At 41.0% G+C, this 11,294-nt stretch overlaps 1 long non-coding RNA gene across 1 annotated transcript; it reads left to right on the top strand.

Annotated features, from left to right (window-relative positions):
* Positions 1-8,079: 8,079 nt before the first annotated feature.
* Positions 8,080-10,154, top strand: LOC127600379 (uncharacterized). Its single transcript, XR_007962319.1, has 2 exons — positions 8,080-8,991; positions 9,812-10,154. It is a non-coding gene; the product is annotated as an uncharacterized LOC127600379 (long non-coding RNA).
* Positions 10,155-11,294: the final 1,140 nt, after the last annotated feature.

Genomic DNA, 11,294 nt, shown 5'->3' on the forward strand with positions numbered 1-11,294 from the left:
AGGCTCTATTATCCACCATGTGAGGTTATGGCTGATCTTAAAATCCGTCCCAAACAATAACGAAAGTGATTGAAAGGTTTCACCAAAATGAAAGGTTTGGTGACATAAGTCTCCAAAAGAATCAGGAAGTATGTAATGTGTGTGTGTCTGTGTATGTGTGTGCCTGTGTGTGGATGCATGCATCAGTGCGTGTGTGTTGGGGGTGTTTAAAATCAGTTCAAGAACAAAGATAAACCCCAAGGATGATGTTATCTGCGGGATTGAAGAAAGCGTTTCAGTACGAGATTGGTCACAATCACTTAATCAGCCCAACTCCACCCTGCACAGTTCATGTCTTCCATCATATGCTATTTCCACTGACCCAACCAGTCAATTTTCCCTGCGTGTTTATGTGTGTGTACGTGTGTGCGCATGTTCACATGCATGTGGTCAACAGAATAAAAGGGTTACAGAATACAATGATGTGTCTGTTTTTATAAGGTGTCCTTGCATGACCATCAGTACCGTATACCGCTAAAAAATAAAAGAAATTGATTAAAGAAGCAACAAAAAAAAAACATTGGTTAAGGCTCCATTCTGGTTTGATGGGTTGTATAGGAAGAAAGGTTTTCATTAATCAATAAAATAACTGTTGCAATGAAGAAATGCAATCCATGTGGCAACAGACGGATAACATTGCTCAAAAATGTTGATAGAACAGTAGCATACATTCAGCTTAAATATTCATTTTTGTGAAAAACAATCAACATTGTCTACTCAAATGATCAAACGGAGCAAATAAATAAATAACCAAAAAATAAATATAATCCTCAAAACCTATTAAAAATGAATAAATAACATTCAAAAAAAGCAAACAAGATTTTCTACAAACAAGTCTGTTTCTGTTTTGTACACTACTGAGTAAGCTACTTGACATTCCATCACTAAATTTCTGTGGCCATGCCTTTTTTTCCCTTCCAGCTTTCACATCAAAATAATTACCTTATGAATAAAATGAGTGAACTTAACTAATTTGTAAAACAATAATAGCGTTGGGCCGGTCGACTGTATAATGATAGGGTATCAATTATTTATTACATATATTAACGGTGGTTGAGTTTCCGAGCTGCAATAAACCCAAACGCCTCTTGGGACACCGTGTCTGTCCAGCATTAACTGGAAAGATACCACGTTTGGAGAGTTTTGAGTTTGGTTTTGAAGCTTACAGGGTAATAACTGATTCAAACACACACATACATGGTGCACAACACAATGTTTATGATCTGCACGCTTATTGTCTAAATCTACATCAGAATTGGAAAAGCAATGCCACAAAGAACACCAACTACAGTGAAAGGATGAAAGAGAACTTAATGATACATTAAAATAAAATAATAAAATGAACTCAACCGTGGAACTCATGACGCCAAGTTAACCATTTTAACCCAATTTAAGCATCAAGTTTTCCTTACATTTCACTTGAGTCAGGTTAAATCTACCATAATTCTTCGAATGAAAAAAAAGCTGGTGTACATGTACATAGCCCTAAACAAGCTGCTGTGCTCAGTCAGTATTGCTGAACAGAAAACCTTGTATTGAATAGACAAATCACTCTGAACTTCCTTGTTAGTAGTCCCATTACAAACCAACGTTGTACTGTCCTGCGTCCTCTTCCAAACAAGATTATTTCCAAAAGCTGCTAAAGCTTAACTCAAATCCTCTGGATCTCAGTCCCTGCCGAGATCCTCGCAAAAACACTGGCCCGTAGCTTGATTTGGACGACACACGTCCACCACGCTCTGCAAAGACCATCTCCGTGTTCATTTCTGAAGCCTTTAGCTATTCATGAGTTTGCGATTAGCAGCTCTTTGCTTTGGTGGCAGCTCACCAGTTGTAAATGTCAGCATGGACATAACCCCTTGCTGAGAGCCCTCGCTAACATGGCCCTAATGTAGCGACCCCACATGCATAAGGCTTAACCGAGCTCTCGGGCCCTGGCGCCATGAACGTCGCATCTCACATAAAGATGCACATTACAAATTCAGTAAACAATTAGGGTAATCAGGCACGCGTAAACAACCACCCCAAATAGAGTGGATACGGTCATGTACAGTACATTTGAACCCTTTCAGGGACAGCGGTCACGACAGTGGACAGTGTATCATGTTGGTTGTTGCAGCATGAAAGGGTTAAATGTATCCGAAGCGCTTCCTTGATTTAATTCATTCTCCTAATCAATTCAGTGATTGCTTGCTTCATTCAGATCAGTTTTCTGTACATATTTGTATTTTATATTCAAACAAATGATGGTTATAATATTTGATTGAGTGACACGTGATTTTTTTTTTAAATTATTGTACGTGGTCTACAAGACTGGTCTTGCGTTATTTCAGAGACACACATTTCTAGTTACGCATTTCCACGTTGTTCAGTCCTGATGTGGAAAGATGACGGACGGCTGCCTTGACCTTGCAGTCACAGCCGGACGCCTCAATTCCCTCGTTTACGGCAACAGCCAACAAGGTATTTTTTTTGCATGGATATTATTTCCACTGTGCTATATTTTAAGTTTAAATTACTATCGTTACCCATGTAGCAGTGATTGGTTTGTTCTTATTCAACAGCAGTCTGTCTGGATGATTGGTGAAGTTTTTTTTTTTTTAAGAGTAGGCACCGCTCATTCCACACGCAAATGTGAATCATAATGCACACGTCTTAATTTCTAATGTGGTCAGACAAATTTGCAACATTTAAAAAAAATATGTATCGTTGTCCATATTCATAATTAAATAAGATACAATAAATAACATTCAGTCACATGAAATGTAAATACACAACTCTAAAAATTATCATTGTGTCTAATGTTGCACATTGCCGTGTATTATTCCGAAAAACACCGAGCCAGAAAGAAAGGGAGGAATTCATTAGGATTGAGAAACTTCGACACTAATGAGAGAAGAATTTAACTGGGATACTTCAGTTGACCTCCAGTAAGAAAATTGCTACATTCATAATTACAATCCGAAATGCACCGTGAAATTGCTATTGTGGAATATGCTTTTGAAACCTTGCAACTGTTGCTCATGTCTCCCTGAAAATGAGATGCTGATATTCCTGTCTGACAACGACTGCTGTCATGCAGATGAGCTGTTTCTTTCCCCCACCCACCCCCGAGTCTCTGTTCCTATGAATGCTGTGGAAAATAAAATAATACTCTGATAAAACGAAAATATTTTATGACAGAATGATAATCATTGCAAGCGTACGTGCCACTGATATGAGACTGTTGCAGATGGGGGAGGAGAGGAAATAATCCTTTTTGTGGGCTAAAAATGAATCGGAGTTGAATCACATCAGAAGAAAAAAACAAACTCAAAGACAGTTCTAAGATGAGCCAACTCTAGGAGAAAATGACCTCCTCTTTTTGGTGATAAAGTTCGAGCCAAAATATGATATCAGCTTGCGACGTGACTCATTAGAAATGTGTGTATGGTGTGGAGGCAGCTTTCTCTATCTGCCGGTGCCTGGCTTGCTGACTGATAAGAGGCAAATGCAAATGCCCTGATAACAACTGAATGCAAATATTTATGATATGATATTCCCTGGGAATTATGTGTGGATAAAACAAAGTGTTTTATTTTCCTGTAGTCCTTTCAGGTCGGCCCAAAATGTTCTCTGTTTTCTGTCTTTTTGTCTTTTTTGTTAACTTTTACAATTTCCATTTCTTCAAAATTGATTGGGACTGCGTATTATGTTAAGCTATTTGTTTGCGTAGGATGGTAATTAGTTACTGTAATTACGGCGATGACAGTTGCTAAATTGTTTTTAAAGCATTACAGTGTGCCTGTGCCAGAAGATTGCAGTACTTATTTTAGGATTTAGGCATTTGCTGGAAACACTCCCACTCTAAGGCCAAAGTGGGAATTTTTGAACAACAAAGCGGCAGTTTTCTAAGCAAAGACATGATTGAAAATGTCTGTTAATTTGAACTAATTGCTGGTTGGATTGGTGTTGTGTAGTTTCTCGTCCAATCAGGGAGTTGTTACTGATCGGATGTCTCGGGGGGGATCAGAATAGGCTTGAAATAGTGAAAATATATTTGGTCACCGTGTACATTCAAATAAGTTGTACTTTTATGCTTACTGTCAACCAAGAAACAAAAATGTCGTTCAAGGCGCATTGTAATTATTGCTCCCACTGTAGCCTACGCACTCTTTCAAGTCTAGTCAACATTAATTACTGTGGACACAGACAGTTGGGGTGGGTAGTGGGCTTTATGTACATGAAAAAAAAACAGGTTTGAAAATGGACCTGGACTAGCGCAGACGGTTGACAATATTTGTAACCTCAGAAACGTGATCGTCTGTAATTAATTACTTTTGCATCATTACTCAAATTGCCCTCTGGTTAAATATAGATTGTACACATAAGAGACTGTTCTCATTAAGCAATCAAGGAGATCTCAGATTACAAACACAAACTTGTTTCAACTTCAAATACTGTAGAATGTACATATTAAAGTTATATTTGAAGTTGTATTATCAGTTTTAAGTTTATCGTGAAAATCTAGATGAAATCTGATTAGAATTCTATACAAAGGAGTGGAACCTCAGATTTTGAATAACTTGGTTTACGAATGAAAAAAAATGTCCATGAACAGACTCAAAGAAATATTTGGTTTGCAAACAGTGTTGGCATGGAAGGGTCAGAACTGTGGGTGTTTTCTCGCACAGCGTAAACATCATTGGCTACGTGCTACAGTTATCAATACCCGTTTCGCAATTTGCATTCTTGCCCATTCTTAAGACCTTGTGGTCTTGTGAAACATCATCAGCCAAGTCCTGAAAGTGGAAATGAACCTTGGATGTTGTTCCTGTCAGCAAGAATAAACCTGGGATGCATCAGCTGGTGACTCGTTGAAGACTTGGTTGGGAAAAATATATATATATAAAAAGGTATATTTTTTTGCTTCTCTCATAACGTCTAATATGACAGAAGAGGAGAGGACTCACATTTGTAAGGTTTTTTTTTTGCCCTTCTATCATCTTACGGAAATATGTCACAGTCAGGAGAGAAGATCACAAGTATATCGCCATTTCATTTACAAAAGAGACAAACGTTCTGAGACCATACCCGCCGAGTTCACAAGATCAGACCCTGCGTTGTTGATATTAGCCAGGTGGAAATTGAGCCATGTATTTCAATTAGAATGCATCCGAATGACCAAATGGAGTGAACATACTCTCTTTAAACATCTCAATAGGCATTAAAAGGAATAAAATTTCACTCAATTATTTTCAGAAACATAATACATTTTTCATGTCTTTGAGACAGATTTGATGGTTGAAAATCAAACAGGTAAGACATGGAGCACATTTACAATGACTTTCATTCATCCTTTAAAATTTGGTTGAAATAAAGGAAAGCGTTTAAAATCCATCTAAATTTGACATTCCTCCCTTGACTACTCATTTGCAAGAGTCAGAGTCTATCCCAGCTTACTTTGGGCAAGAAGCAGGGTAAGCCTTGTAACTGGACACCAATTACGTAATTGCGGGGGACATATTGACAAACAACCATTCACACTCACATTCACACAAAGTGTATCGAAAATTTAAGGGCCTGAGTTAAACTAACATACATGTTTTTGGACTGTTGGGGGACCTCTCGACTACGAGGCGGACATACGAAGCCCCAGTTGACTGTGGCGACCAGTGTTTTTCTTTAATGTCAGTAAATCTGGTACCGTATTTGTCCGGACTGCAAGCCACTACTCTTTCCTCATTGTTTGAGCCCTGTGACTTTTAATGTGACGTGGTTTATTTATGAATTTTTATTCACACGCTTCAAGCCTTCAATAGATTTACCCCTGGTCTTGTCACATCTGACCAACAAAATGACTAAACACGTTACAGTCGACCAAAGAAATTGTCCAAGTTCACCCTCATATTGAATATTCATCATCCGATTGCATTTGGAGTGCGCAAGTGGGCTGTGAGAGACAAATACGGAACCGTATTGTATGCGTGTAGCGGTATGTGGCTGTGTAGGAGAGAATATAGAGCAGGGGTGGACAACCCGCGGCTCGCGAGCCGCATGTGGCTCTTTGGCCGACTCAATGCGGCTCCAGGGATTTCAAATGACAAGCGTCGAAAACGCCTCGGCAGTGGCGATGCCATTCAAACAACAGTGTTAAATACACAGAATTTACTACGCCAGCCTATCATCAATCCCGTTACTTTAATGACATACAGGGCAACCAATCAGATGACAACTGAATCACCGCTCATGTGCAAAGAACGGTGCTCAGCGCTAAACGCTGAGGTAGTCAGCGAATTACCTCCGATTTTAAGGCAGCGGTGTCCAATATGTCAATTGCGATCAACCCGGAGGCAGTGGACTGGTCCCAAGTCGAGCGCGAACATTGGGAGGACGAAATAGGGGCGAAAAAAACTTTGTGTGTCTGTGTGTTTCGATTCTGTTCATGTTCGTGCGGGCTTGCGTATGCGCACGTGTGTGTGCGTGTGTGTGTGTGTGTGCGTGTGTGTGATTGTGTGAAAGTAACACATTAAAATAAATGGCTCTTAGTCTCTGACTGGTTGGCCACCCCTGATATAGAGGATATAGTTGAGTGAAAATAAGCATCTTGAGTCGAGTAAAATGAGCATTGCGAGTGTTATGAATACAGCCATCTCTGCAGTGTGACCGCCCATCTCACTGTTGATGGTTTGTCGACCGACTCCCACCATTGCTGGCAACACAGGACAAAGCAAGTCTGGCGACATCTCCTCACTGATTTATTATATAAGTCCTTGTCTCCCAAACGTGAAACAAACTGGTTTCCAAAGGCCGAACCGCTGTGTGGGTAAGCTTGTCGGTGAATATGCATTGTGTGACAGCAAGAAAGAGATTGTGAGGTTCTGGGACGCTTCTGTGTAACTTGCTGCATTGGACAGGAAAGCATCTGGGAGTTTAAGGTACATAAGTCCATCTCTGGGGCCTCTTTCTTTCCAAATGTCTCATTTTAGAACGTGGAGAATCACGGCTATTAATCTGAAGCAGCTAATGGGTGTACAAATGTGTTTTTATGACTAAATCTAACTGTTGCATCTTTTAATCTGGTGCCTTTGGTGGTCATGGAATGTCAGACTTTTGGATGAAAGGCACAATATGTCCGTTGAATTCTTTAGAGAGCATTCTGCTTGAATCCATCCATCCATTCTCTACACTGCTTAGTCTGCTTAGGGTTACAAGGAGCTGAAGCCTACTCCAAGTGACTTTGTGCAAAAGGTAGACTACACACTTAACTTGTCACCCATCAGTCACAGCGCACAAATTGGGAAAGACAACCATTTGCATTCACATTTACACACATCACTGACTGGGAACTGAAGCAATGCTGTCAGCACATAAATCAAGTGAACCACAACACTATCTTTACAGCATTATATTATCCAGTATTTTATTTTACATCAACATCAGCCTCTTTTGACAATATCCAAATCATATTTATTGACACAACTGTCAGTAATTTGTGATTTGACGCTAGTCAAGCAGATTTTGAAATGGAGAATTGTTATCTTTTTTCATTCAATGTTATACATATGTAACTATTCATGACCGTGATGCAACAAAGATGTTGTGGTAAGAATATCCGCTTTCAACGTCTTAATCATAACAGCATTTTTGCAATGTGGCGTGGAATAATGCCACTGCCGCAGAACCCAAAGGGTAAGATGACCAGCTTCCTTTCCAAGCATTATATTGTAATTGCATTTATTGGATTTATTATTAACATAATCAAACATTGTGCATGTTATTCCTTTGGTATTCCTTCGTGTGCTATTCCTCGGCTTCCCAAAATCTCAAACCGCTCGGGATCCTGATTGTGCCTCCATATCCCATGAGCGGGTTTTTGTTTTGCTAGCTTCAAGTTCACCATGGAGTATTTATTGAGGTTGAACCATTGCATTTAGGTGAATGCAACGACCCGAAAATGATTTCCTCCACAACAAAAATGTGTTTCTATTACGGAGCCCCGAAGGGGACATGGAAGGAAAAAAAAAACTTTGCGAGATCTCGCAAAGAAAGATTGCGAGATCTCGCAATACTTTATTTATTTTTAATGGTCGTTGACGTGCTTCCGGGTCATCGTACGTGTAATCGCAGACAACAGTTATGGAGCGTGTTCAACCGTTCGTGAGTTTAATAGAATTTTACTATGAAATTGGCTTGAAATACAAAGACATTAAATCTGTTCTTTATGTTAAGTACGGTTTCCAAATAAGTGAAAGACATTTGAAGCGAGTGCTGAACCAAAGAGGACTATTTCGTCGGAAAACGTTCAATGACTTGGCAGTCCTGGTTGACTTCATTCGCAACCAATTGCAGCATTCTGGAAAACTACACGGTTACAGGTGGATGTACAGTAAGTGCAGAGAATATGGACTTCTTGTCAGGAAAGAGGACGTTCGTCTGGTCCTGAAAGAGTTGGATCCGAGAGGAGTGTCGTTAAGGCAAGCAAGACGTCTGAGACGGCGAAACTACTTCTCCAAAGGGCCAAATTTTATATGGCACATGGACTCCTATGACAAACTGAAACCATTTGGAATTTGTATCAATTGGGCTATTGATGGTTTTTCAAGGAAAATAATGTGGCTCAATGCCTACATAAGTAGTGTCCCGAAGTTGATTGGAGGTTAGTACATCGACGTTGTGCACCGTTTGGGGGGTTGTCCTCGAATCATTCGAGCTGAACTTGGGACTGAAAATGGTCACGTTAAAGGCTTCCAGCGTTTCCTGGTGCCAATACCGCCAGGCAGCACTCTTGACAGTTACTTGGATGGAGCCAGCACCGCCAATCAAAGAATTGAATATTGGTGGCGGTTTCTTCGCAGCCAGTGCATGGAGTTCTGGTTATCCCTCTTCACAGACCTCAGAGACAATGGCTTCTTTGATGGTAGATTTCTGGACAAAAACATCCTACAATTTTGTTGTATGGGACTTATTCAGGTGAGTTCATACATTCTGGTAGACTCATTAATTAAATACAATACAATACAATACATGCCGATTTATATAGCGCTTTCACAACAGCGGCAGCTGTAACAAAGCGCTTTACAAAACAGTCAACATAAAGTAAAATAATAAACACAACACATAACATAAAACACGGACAGTCGTGCAGTCCTAACCACTTTTCCGTCACACGCTTTGTTGTTTGAAGCAGTTTGAGATGAAAGAGGAGAGAATCAAAGTGTCCTTTAACCAGTGGATCAGAGACGTCATGCTCAAAATGTGCACACGTCGGCTACAAGCTAAGTTTCAAAGTCAACAAGAAGCTGTAGCATCCATTGACGAAAAAAGAGATTGGTTCACTTCTCCTGTCCCATGGAAATCCATTTCAATTCCAAGCGGCGACTCACGGTTCCAAATACGCATCGGCGCTCTTCGCCAATGCTCCTCTCTCCTCATCCTCAACTTCAGCGGCCATCCATCCAGCCGCACCAACGCCAACTGTCCAACAGCGCCGACATAGCCACTGAACAAATCGGGGTTGTGAAAAATGCTGCCCATTTCAGGCGCAAAAAAACACAAGCGCCCCAGGTCTGTGTATTTTTGTATGTGAGAGTGAGTTGATGGGAAAGTGGACAGGAACACCCAAGAAGATAATGGTGTGTGGTGAAGGAAAAGTGGGGAGTGGTGAGATGTGGTACACATGAGAGGGGAGGAGTGAGACAAAAAAGCAGCTTAATGCTAAAATTTCTTGCTCATAAAAGCTGATATGACTGTGCAACTCTTATTTAATCTGTCTGTATATTATTTTCAACAGGATGAGTTGGATGACACGGCCCTAGTTTGGAACAGCCATCTCATCAGGCCCTCAAAGAACATGAATGTCCCCAGTGGTCGGCCCAACGTGATGTATACGTTACCTGAACTTTATGGTACAAAGGACTTCCTCTCCCCAGTTGACAATGAACAAGTTCAACTGTGCAAAAGCCAGTGTGTCTTTCGTTTGACCATGCCTTGTGATCCAGATGTATTTTGCATTGTGTGCTTTTTTAATGGCCCAGTCCGATCTAATGCCACCAAAAGATCCATTTCAGGCTGTGAACTTGTATTTACACCTCAGAGAGGCCCTCACCGCTACTCTTTAAGATAAGATAAGAAAACCTTTATTAGTCTCGCAATGGAGAAATTCCCAATTCACAGCAGCAAATTTATGAAGGGAAGAATATAAAATATACAAAATATAGGAGCTGCTGGAAAAGGCAGCCACTCTCGCGGCGCCATTTTGAAGTCAAAATAACACAACACATAGGACAGACAGCTGTGCAATCTTCACCAATTTTCTGCATACACTTTATAAATTACAGCCATCTATGTATTGCTTGGTGTTTGGACCAAACTATATTACGGCTCCTCAACTGGTGTGAGAAGTAACATTTTCTGAAGCCTGAATTTGACAATTGTCATTTCTTCGATCACTTCACCTTCAAAGGATAATTGAAACACTTGATGACAAATAATTAGTGATGGGTCCAGCGACACCGATGCATTGACACATGCGCCGGGCTCACAGAGCAAACCACGTGTCGATGCATGTGCCTGCTTCATTACGTCACGTGATTGACACGTGAACTGCATTGACACAGTCCAGGCTTCTAATTGACACACCGGCTGCGTTGACACAGTCCAGGCTGCTAATTGACACGTGAACTGCACCGGTGCAGTTTGGACCGCATCGGCTGCTTGGCACAGTACAGGCTGCGCCACTTAGTCCTGGGGGCGTCGACTCAGTGCAGAGGGCGTTGACGCAGCAAAAGCCCGCCGCACAGTGTTTATAAGGAAGTGGGTTTGGCCACACAATGCCACTTGCCGAAACAAGCCAGACCTCACTCACGCTCGCTTGTCGAAGTTCGTGCCTTGCCTTCCTTGCCGATTATGGAGCAGAGACGCAAATCATCCGCCGTGTGGGACCATTTTGATGTCCCGGAGAATAAGGTATTATTTATTTATTCAAATCGCCTTCTGTCGCCGAGAGCCTCTCGGCGAGAGGCACTCGCCGAGTGCCTCTCAGATTATTGACATGTGTTGTACCATTCTAATCCGAATACATTTCAAGGTAACTCTTAGTTACTTCTTATTCACATTTCATTACAGGTGAAATGTCGAATTTGCCGGGTCGAATTGTCATACACCAACAGAAGCACCTCCACCATGCTGAGGCATTATCGGGCCAAGCATGAGAATGAAGTTCGCGATACACCCAGTATTACGCCAGGTATACAAACGTTCACTCATCTTTTCAC

This window comes from Hippocampus zosterae, chromosome 5 (genome assembly GCF_025434085.1).
Source record: "Hippocampus zosterae strain Florida chromosome 5, ASM2543408v3, whole genome shotgun sequence".
NCBI classification, from domain to species: domain Eukaryota; kingdom Metazoa; phylum Chordata; class Actinopteri; order Syngnathiformes; family Syngnathidae; genus Hippocampus; species Hippocampus zosterae.